The sequence below is a fragment of the Triticum urartu genome, chromosome 3A (assembly GCF_056163025.1).
Source record: "Triticum urartu cultivar PI428250 chromosome 3A, HENAU_Tu73, whole genome shotgun sequence".
NCBI classification, from domain to species: domain Eukaryota; kingdom Viridiplantae; phylum Streptophyta; class Magnoliopsida; order Poales; family Poaceae; genus Triticum; species Triticum urartu.
In genome coordinates, this window is record NC_141875.1 from 694362822 (window position 1) to 694372649 (window position 9828).

Below are 9828 nucleotides of genomic sequence, written 5' to 3' on the forward strand. Positions count from 1 at the left end.
CCGTGGTGTGGCCCCCCTCCACGGAAGGTAGAGCAGCCGTCAGTTAGAGGGGGGGATGGTGCGGGTGCGGTGGAACCGGAGGGAATCTAGTGTTGGGTTGGGTCCAGACGGTGTTCGAGGATGTTCCTATGGGCTGACCTATCGCAACCAGGTGGAAGAGTCCACCGGTCAGAGCCCGTCCGACGAAAGTCAAAGGGCTAGATCTACTAGTCAACTGGGATTCGGGGTGGCCTTTGGGGTATAGCTATGCCACCGAAACATCGCACGGCTCCCGATGCATGTGTGAAATTGTTCTAGCATGTGTAGACGCCCGTCTTGGGGCTCTGTGGTGTGGCCCCCCTCCACGGAAGGCAGAGCAACCGTCACTTAGAGGGGGGATGGTGCGGTCAAAGCCCGTCCAGCGAAAGTCAAAGGGCTAGATCTACTGGTCAACTGGGATTCGGGGTGGCCTTCGGGGTGTAGCTATGCCGCCGAAACGTCACACGGGTCCCGATGCATGTGTGAAATTGTTCTGGCATGTGTAGACGCCCGTCTTGGGGCTCCGTGGTGTGGCCCCCCTCCATGGAAGGCAGAGCAACCGTCACTTAGAGGGGGGATGGTGCGGTCAAAGCCCGTCCAGCGAAAGTCAAAGGGCTAGATCTACTGGTCAACTGGGATTCGGGGTGGCCTTCGGGGTGTAGCTATGCCGCCGAAACATCGCTCGGGTCCCGATGCATGTGTGAAAGTGTTCTGGAATGTGTAGACGCCCGTCTTGGGGCTCCGTGGTGTGGCCCCCTTCCACGGAAGGCAGAGCAGCCGTCACTTAGAGGGGGGATGGTGCGGGTGCGGTGGAACCGGAGGGAATCTAGTGTTGGGTTGGGTCCAGACCGTGTTCGGGGATGTTGCTATGGGCTGACCTATCACAACCAGGTGGAAGAGTCCACCGGTCAAAGCCCGTCCAGTGAAAGTCAAAGGGGTAGATCTACTGGTCAACTAGGATTCGGGGTGGCCTTCGGGGTGTAGCTATGCCACCGAAACATCACACGGGTCCCGATGCATATGTCAAAGTGTTCTGGAATGCATAGACGCCCGTCTTGGGGCTCCGTGGTGTGGCCCCCTTCCACGGAAGGCAGAGCAGCCGTCACTTAGATGGGGGGATGGTGCGGGTGCGGTGGAACCGGAGGGAATCTACTGTTGGGTTGGGTCCAGACCGTGTTCGGGGATGTTCCTATGGGCTGACCTATCGCAACCAGGTGAAAGAGTCCACCGGTCAAAGCCCGCCCGGTGAAAGTCAAAGGGCTAGATCTACTGGTCAACTGGGATTCGCGGTGGCCTTCGGGGTGTAGCTATGCCACCGAAACATCGCACGGGTCCCGATGCATGTGTGAAAGTGTTCTGGCATGCGTAGACGCCCGTCTTGGGGCTCCGTGGTGTGGCCCCCCTCCATGGAAGGTAGAGCAGCCGTCACTTAGAGGGGGGGATGGTGTGGGTGCGATGGAACCGGAGGGAATCTATTGTTGGGTTGGGTCCAAACCGTGTTAGGGGATGTTGCTATGGGCTGACCTATCACAACCAGGTGGAAGAGTCCACCGGTCAAAGCCCGTCCGGCGAAAGTCAAAGGGCTAGATCTACTGGTCAACTGGGATTCGGGGTGGCCTTCGGGGTGTAGCTATGCCACCGAAACATCGCACGGGTCCCGATGCATGTGTGAAATTGTTCTGGAATGCGTAGACGCCCGTCTTGGGGCTCCGTGGTGTGGCCCCCTTCGACGCAAGGCAGAGCAGCCGTCACTTAGAGGGGGGGATGGTGCGGGTGCGGTGGAACCGGAGGGAATCTAGTGTTGGGTTGGGTCCAGACCGTGTTCGGGGACGTTGCTATGGGCTGACCTATCACAACCAGGTGGAAGAGTCCACCGGTCAAAGCCCGTCCAGCGAAAGTCAAAGGGCTAGATCTACTGGTCAACTGGGATTCAGGGTGGCCTTCGGGGTGTAGCTATGCCACCGAAACATCGCACGGGTCCCGATGCATGTGTGAAAGTGTTCTGGAATGCGTAGACGCCCGTCTTGGGGCTCCGTGGTGTGGCCCCCTTCCACGGAAGGCAGAGCAGCCGTCACTTAGAGGGGGGGATGGTGCGGGTGCGGTGGAACCGGAGGGAATCTAGTGTTTGGTTGGGTCCAGACCGTGTTCGGGGATGTTCGTATGGGCTGACCTATCGCAACCAGGTGGAAGAGTCCACCGGTCAAAGCCCGCCCGGTGAAAGTCAAAGGGCTAGATCTACTGGTCAACTGGGATTCGCGGTGGCCTTCGGGGTGTAGCTATGCCACCGAAACATCGCACGGGTCCCGATGCATGTGTGAAAGTGTTCTGGCATGCGTAGATGCCCGTCTTGGGGCTCCGTGGTGTGGCCCCCTTCCACGGAAGGCAGAGCAGCCGTCACTTAGAGGGGGGATGGTGCGGGTGCGGTGGAACCGGAGGGAATCTAGTGTTGGGTTGGGTCCAGACCGTGTTCGGGAATGTTCCTATGGGCTGACTTCTCGCAACCAGGTGGAAGAGTCCACCGGTCAAAGCCCGTCCGGCGAAAGTCAAAGGGCTAGATCTACTGGTCAACTGGGATTTGCGGTGGCCTTCGGGGTGTAGCTATGCCACCGAAACATCGCATGGGTCCCAATACATGTGTGAAAGTGTTCTGGCATGCGTAGGCGCCCATCTTGGGGCTCCGTGGTGTGGTCCCCCTCCACGGAAGGCAGAGCAGCCGTCACTTAGAGGGGGGGATGGTGCGGGTGCGATGGAACCGGAGGGAATCTAGTGTTGGGTTGGGTCCAAACCGTGTTCGGGGATGTTGCTATGGGCTGACCTATCACAACCAGGTGGAAGAGTCCACCGGTTAAAGCCCGTCCGGCGAAAGTCAAAGGGCTAGATCTACTGGTCAACTAGGATTCGGGGTGGCCTTCGGGGTGTAGCTATGCCACCGAAACATCGCATGGGTCGCGATGCATGTGTGAAAGTGTTCTGGCATGCGTAGACACCCGTCTTGGGGCTCCGTGGTGTGGCCCCCCTCCACGGAAGGTAGAGCAGCCGTCAGTTAGAGGGGGGGATGCTGCGGGTGCGGTGGAACCGGAGGGAATCTAGTGTTGGGTTGGGTCCAGACGGTGTTCGAGGATGTTCCTATGGGCTGACCTATCGCAACCAGGTGGAAGAGTCCACCGGTCAGAGCCCGTCCGACGAAAGTCAAAGGGCTAGATCTACTGGTCAACTGGGATTCGGGGTGGCCTTTGGGGTATAGCTATGCCACCGAAACATCGCACGGGTCCCGATGCATGTGTGAAATTGTTCTGGCATGTGTAGACGCCCGTCTTGGGGCTCCGTGGTGTGGCCCCCTCCACGGAAGGCAGAGCAACCGTCACTTAGAGGGGGGATGGTGCGGTCAAAGCCCGTCCAGCGAAAGTCAAAGGGCTAGATCTACTGGTCAACTGGGATTCGGGGTGGCCTTCGGGGTGTAGCTATGCCGCCGAAACATTGCACGGGTCCCGATGCATGTGTGAAAGTGTTCTGGAATGCGTAGACGCCCGTCTTGGGGCTCCGTGGTGTGGCCCCCTTCCACGGAAGGCAGAGCAGCCGTCACTTAGAGGGGGGATGGTGCGGGTGCGGTGGAACCGGAGGGAATCTAGTGTTGGGTTGGGTCCAGACCGTGTTCGGGGATGTTGCTATGGGCTGACCTATCACAACCAGGTGGAAGAGTCCACCGGTCAAAGCCCGTCCAGCGAAAGTCAAAGGGGTAGATCTACTGGTCAACTAGGATTCGGGGTGGCCTTCCGGGTGTAGCTATGCCACCGAAACATCACACGGGTCCCGATGCATATGTGAAAGTGTTCTGGCATGCGTAGACGCCCGTCTTGGGGCTCCGTGGTGTGGCCCCCCTCCACGGAAGGCAGAGCAGCCGTCACTTAGAGGGGGGAATGGTGCGGGTGCAATGGAACCGGAGGGAATCTAGTGTTGGGTTGGGTCCAAACCGTGTTCGGGGATGTTGCTATGGGCTGACCTATCACAACCAGGTGGAAGAGTCCACCGGTCAAAGCCCGTCCGGCAAAAGTCAAAGGGCTAGATCTACTGGTCAACTGGGATTCGGGGTGGCCTTCGGGGTGTAGCTATGCCACCGAAACATCGCACGGGTCCCGATACATGTGTGAAAGTGTTCTGGAATGCGTAGACGCCCGTCTTGGGGCTCCGTGGTGTGGCCCCCTTCCACGGAAGGCAGAGCAGCCGTCACTTAGAGGGGGGATGGTGCGGGTGCGGTGGAACCGGAGGGAATCTAGTGTTGGGTTGGGTCCAGACCGTGTTCGGGGATGTTCCTATGGGCTGACCTATCGCAACCAGGTGGAAGAGTCCACCGGTCAAAGCCCGCCCGGTGAAAGTCAAAGGGCTAGATCTACTGGTCAACTGGGATTCGCGGTGGCCTTCGGGGTGTAGCTATGCCATCAAAACATCGCACGGGTCCCGATGCATGTGTGAAAGTGTTCTGGCATGCGTAGACGCCCGTCTTGGGGCTCCGTGGTGTGGCCCCCCTCCACGGAAGGCAGAGCAGCCGTCACTTAGAGGGGGGGATGGTGCGGGTGCGGTGGAACCGGAGGGAATCTAGTGTTGGGTTGGGTCCAAACCGTGTTCGGGAATGTTCCTATGGGCTGACTTATCGCAACGAGGTGGAAGAGTCCACCAGTCAAAGCCCGTCCGGCGAAAGTCAAAGGGCTAGATCTACTGGTCAACTGGGTTTTGCGGTGGCCTTCGGGGTGTAGCTATGCCACCGAAACATCGCACGGGTCCCAATACATGTGTGAAAGTGTTCTGGCATGCGTAGACGCCCATCTTGGGGCTCCGTGGTGTGGCCCCCCTCCACGGAAGGCAGAGCAGCCGTCACTTAGAGGGGGGGATGGTGCGGGTGCCATGGAACCGGAGGGAATCTAGTGTTGGGTTGGGTCCAAACCGTGTTCGGGGATGTTGCTATGGGCTGACCTATCACAACCAGGTGGAAGAGTCCACCGGTTAAAGCCCGTCCGGCGAAAGTCAAAGGGCTAGATCTACTGGTCAACTGGGATTCGGGGTGGCCTTCGGGGTGTAGCTATGCCACCGAAACATCGCACGGGTCCCGATGCATGTGTGAAAGTGTTCTGGATTGCGTAGACGCCCATCTTGGGGCTCCGTGGTGTGGCCCCCTTCCACGGAAGGCAGAGCAGCCGTCACTTAGAGGGCGGGATGGTGCGGGTGCGGTGGAACCGGAGGGAATCTACTGTTGGGTTGGGTCCAGACCGTGTTCGGGGATGTTCCTATGGGCTGACCTATCGCAACCAGGTGGAAGAGTCCACCGGTCAAAGCCCGCCCGGTGAAACTCAAAGGGCTAGATCTACTGGTCAACTGGGATTCGTGGTGGCCTTCGGGGTGTAGCTATGCCACCGAAACATCGCACGGGTCCCGATGCATGTGTGAAAGTGTTCTGGCATGCGTAGACGCCCGTCTTGGGGCTCCGTGGTGTGGCCCCCCTCCGTGGAAGGTAGAGCAGCCGTCACTTAGAGGGGGGGATGGTGCGGGTGCGATGGAACCGGAGGGAATCTAGTGTTGGGTTGGGTCCAAACCGTGTTCGGGGATGTTGCTATGGGCTGACCTATCACAACCAGGTGGAAGAGTCCACCGGTCAAAGCCCATCCGGCGAAAGTAAAAGGGCTAGATCTACTGGTCAACTGGGATTCGGGGTGGCCTTCGGGGTGTAGCTATGCCACCGAAACATCGCACGGGTCCCGATGCATCTGTGAAAGTGTTCTGGAATGCGTAGACGCCCGTCTTGGGGCTCCGTGGTGTGGCCCCCTTCCACGGAAGGCAGAGCAGCCGTCACTTAGAGGGGGGATGGTGCGGGTGCGGTGGAACCGGAGGGAATCTAGTGTTGGGTTGGGTCCAGACCGTGTTCGGGGATGTTCCTATGGGCTGACCTATCACAACCAGGTGGAAGAGTCCACCGGTCAAAGCCCGTCCAGCGAAAGTCAAAGGGGTAGATCTACTGGTTAACTAGGATTCGGGGTGGCCTTCCGGGTGTAGCTATGCCACCGAAACATCACACGGGTCCCGATGCATATGTGAAAGTGTTCTGGAATGCGTAGACGCCCGTCTTGGGGCTCCGTGGTGTGGCCCCCTTCCACGGAAGGCAGAGCAACCGTCACTTAGAGGGGGGATGGTGCGGTCAAAGCCCGTCCAGCGAAAGTCAAAGGGCTAGATCTACTGGTCAACTGGGATTCGGGGTGGCCTTCGGGGTGTAGCTATGCCGCCGAAACATTGCACGGGTCGCGATGCATGTGTGAAAGTGTTATGGCATGCGTAGACACCCGTCTTGGGGCTCCGTGGTGTGGCCCCCCTCCACGGAAGGTAGAGCAGCCGTCAGTTAGAGGGGGGGATGCTGCGGGTGCGGTGGAACCGGAGGGAATCTGGTGTTGGGTTGGGTCCAGACGGTGTTCGAGGATGTTCCTATGGGCTGACCTATCACAACCAGGTGGAAGAGTCCACCGGTCAAAGCCCGTCCAGCGAAAGTCAAAGGGGTAGATCTACTGGTCAACTAGGATTCGGGGTGGCCTTCCGGGTGTAGCTATGCCACCGAAACATCACACGGGTCCCGATGCATATGTGAAAGTGTTCTGGAATGCGTAGACGCCCGTCTTGGGGCTCCGTGGTGTGGCCCCCTTCCACGGAAGGCAGAGCAGCCGTCACTTAGAGGGGGGGATGGTGCGGGTGCGGTTGAACCGGAGGGAATCTAGTGTTGGGTTGGGTCCAGACCGTGTTCGGGGATGTTCCTATGGGCTGACCTATCGCAACCAGGTGGAAGAGTCCACCGGTCAAAGCCCGTCCAGCGAAAGTCAAAGGGCTAGATCTACTGGTCAACTGGGATTCGGGGTGGCCTTCGGGGTGTAGCTATGCCACCGAAACATCGCACGGGTCCCGATGCATGTGTGAAAGTGTTCTGGCATGCGTAGACGCCCGTCTTGGGGCTCCGTGGTGTGGCCCCCCTCCACGGAAGGCAGAGCAGCCGTCACTTAGAGGGGGGAATGGTGCGGGTGCGATGGAACCGGAGGGAATCTAGTGTTGGGTTGGGTCCAAACCGTGTTCGGGGATGTTGCTATGGGCTGACCTATCACAACCAGGTGGAAGAGTCCACCGGTCAAAGCCCGTCCGGCAAAAGTCAAAGGGCTAGATCTACTGGTCAACTGGGATTCAGGGTGGCCTTCGGGGTGTAGCTATGCCACCGAAACATCGCACAGGTCCCGATGCATGTGTGAAAGTGTTCTGGATTGCGTAGACGCCCGTCTTGGGGCTCCGTGGTGTGGCCCCCTTCCACGGAAGGCAGAGCAGTCGTCACTTAGAGGGGGGGATGGTGCGGGTGCGGTGGAACCGGAGCGAATCTAGTGTTTGGTTGGGTCCAGACCGTGTTCGGGGATGTTCGTATGGGCTGACCTATCGCAACCAGGTGGAAGAGTCCACCGGTCAAAGCCCGCCCGGTGAAAGTCAAAGGGCTAGATCTACTGGTCAACTGGGATTCGCGGTGGCCTTCGGGGTGTAGCTATGCCACCGAAACATCGCACGGGTCCCGATGCATGTGTGAAAGTGTTCTGGCATGCGTGGATGCCCGTCTTGGGGCTCCGTGGTGTGGCCCCCTCCACGGAAGGCAGAGCAGCCGTCACTTAGAGGGGGGATGGTGCGGGTGCGGTGGAACCGGAGGGAATCTAGTGTTGGGTTGGGTCCAGACCGTGTTCGGGAATGTTCCTATGGGCTGACTTATCGCAACCAGGTGGAAGAGTCCACCGGTCAAAGCCCGTCCGGCGAAAGTCAAAGGGCTAGATCTACTGGTCAACTGGGATTTGCGGTGGCCTTCGGGGTGTAGCTATGCCACCGAAACATCGCACGGGTCCCAATACATGTGTGAAAGTGTTCTGGCATGCGTAGACGCCCATCTTGGGGCTCCGTGGTGTGGCCCCCCTCCACGGAAGGCAGAGCAGCCGTCACTTAGAGGGGGGGATGGTGCGGGTGCGATGGAACCGGAGGGAATCTAGTGTTGGGTTGGGTCCAAACCGTGTTCGGGGATGTTGCTATGGGCTGACCTATCACAACCAGGTGGAAGAGTCCACCGGTTAAAGCCCGTCCGGCGAAAGTCAAAGGGCTAGATCTACTGGTCAACTAGGATTCGGGGTGGCCTTCGGGGTGTAGCTATGCCACCGAAACATCGCATGGGTCGCGATGCATGTGTGAAAGTGTTCTGGCATGCGTAGACACCCGTCTTGGGGCTCCGTGGTGTGGCCCCCCTCCACGGAAGGTAGAGCAGCCGTCAGTTAGAGGGGGGGATGGTGCGGGTGCGGTGGAACCGGAGGGAATCTAGTGTTGGGTTGGGTCCAGACCGTGTTCGAGGATGTTCCTATGGGCTGACCTATCGCAACCAGGTGGAAGAGTCCACCGGTCAAAGCCCGTCCGGCGAAAGTCAAAGGGCTAGATCTACTGGTCAACTAGGATTCGGGGTGGCCTTTGGGGTATAGCTATGCCACCGAAACATCGCACGGGTCCCGATGCATGTGTGAAATTGTTCTGGCATGTGTAGACGCACGTCTTGGGGCTCCGTGGTGTGGCCCCCCTCCACGGAAGGCAGAGCAACCGTCACTTAGAGGGGGGATGGTGCGGTCAAAGCCCGTCCAGCGAAAGTCAAAGGGCTAGATCTACTGGTCAACTGGGATTCGGGGTGGCCTTCGGGGTGTAGCTATGCCGCCGAAACATCGCACGGGTCCCGATGCATGTGTGAAAGTGTTCTGGAATGCGTAGACGCCCGTCTTGGGGCTCCGTGGTGTGGCCCCCTTCCACGGAAGGCAGAGCAGCCGTCACTTAGAGGGGGGATGGTGCGGGTGCGGTGGAACCGGAGGGAATCTAGTGTTGGGTTGGGTCCAGACCGTGTTCGGGGATGTTGCTATGGGCTGACCTATCACAACCAGGTGGAAGAGTCCACCGGTCAAAGCCCGTCCAGCGAAAGTCAAAGGGGTAGATCTACTGGTCAACTGGGATTCGGGGTGGCCTTCGGGGTGTAGCTATGCCACCGAAACATCACACGGGTCCCCATGCATATGTGAAAGTGTTCTGGAATGCGTAGACGCCCGTCTTGGGGCTCCGTGGTGTGGCCCCCTTCCACGGAAGGCAGAGCAGCCGTCACTTAGAGGGGGGGATGGTGCGGGTGCGGTGGAACCGGAGGGAATCTAGTGTTGGGTTGGGTCCAGACTGTGTTCGGGGATGTTCCTATGGGCTGACCTATCGCAACCAGGTGGAAGAGTCCACCAGTCAAAGCCCGTCCGGCGAAAGTCAAAGGGCTTGATCTACGGGTCAATTGGGATTCGGGGTGGCCTTCGGGGTGTAGCTATGCCACCGAAACATCGCACGGGTCCCGATGCATGTGTGAAAGTGTTCTGGCATGCGTAGACGCCCGTCTTGGGGCTCCGTGGTGTGGCCCCCCTCCACGGAAGGCAGAGCAGCCGTCACTTAGAGGGGGGGATGGTGCGGGTGCGATGGAACCGGAGGGAATCTAGTGTTGGGTTGGGTCCAAACCGTGTTCGGGGATGTTGCTATGTGCTGACCTATCACAACCAGGTGGAAGAGTCCACCGGTCAAAGCCCGTCCGGCGAAAGTCAAAGGGCTAGATCTACTGGTCAACTGGGATTCGGGGTGGCCTTCGGGGTGTAGCTATGCCACCGAAACATCGCACGGGTCCCGATGCATGTGTGAAAGTGTTCTGGAATGCGTAGACGCCCGTCTTGGGGCTCCGTGGTGTGGCCCCCTTCCACGGAA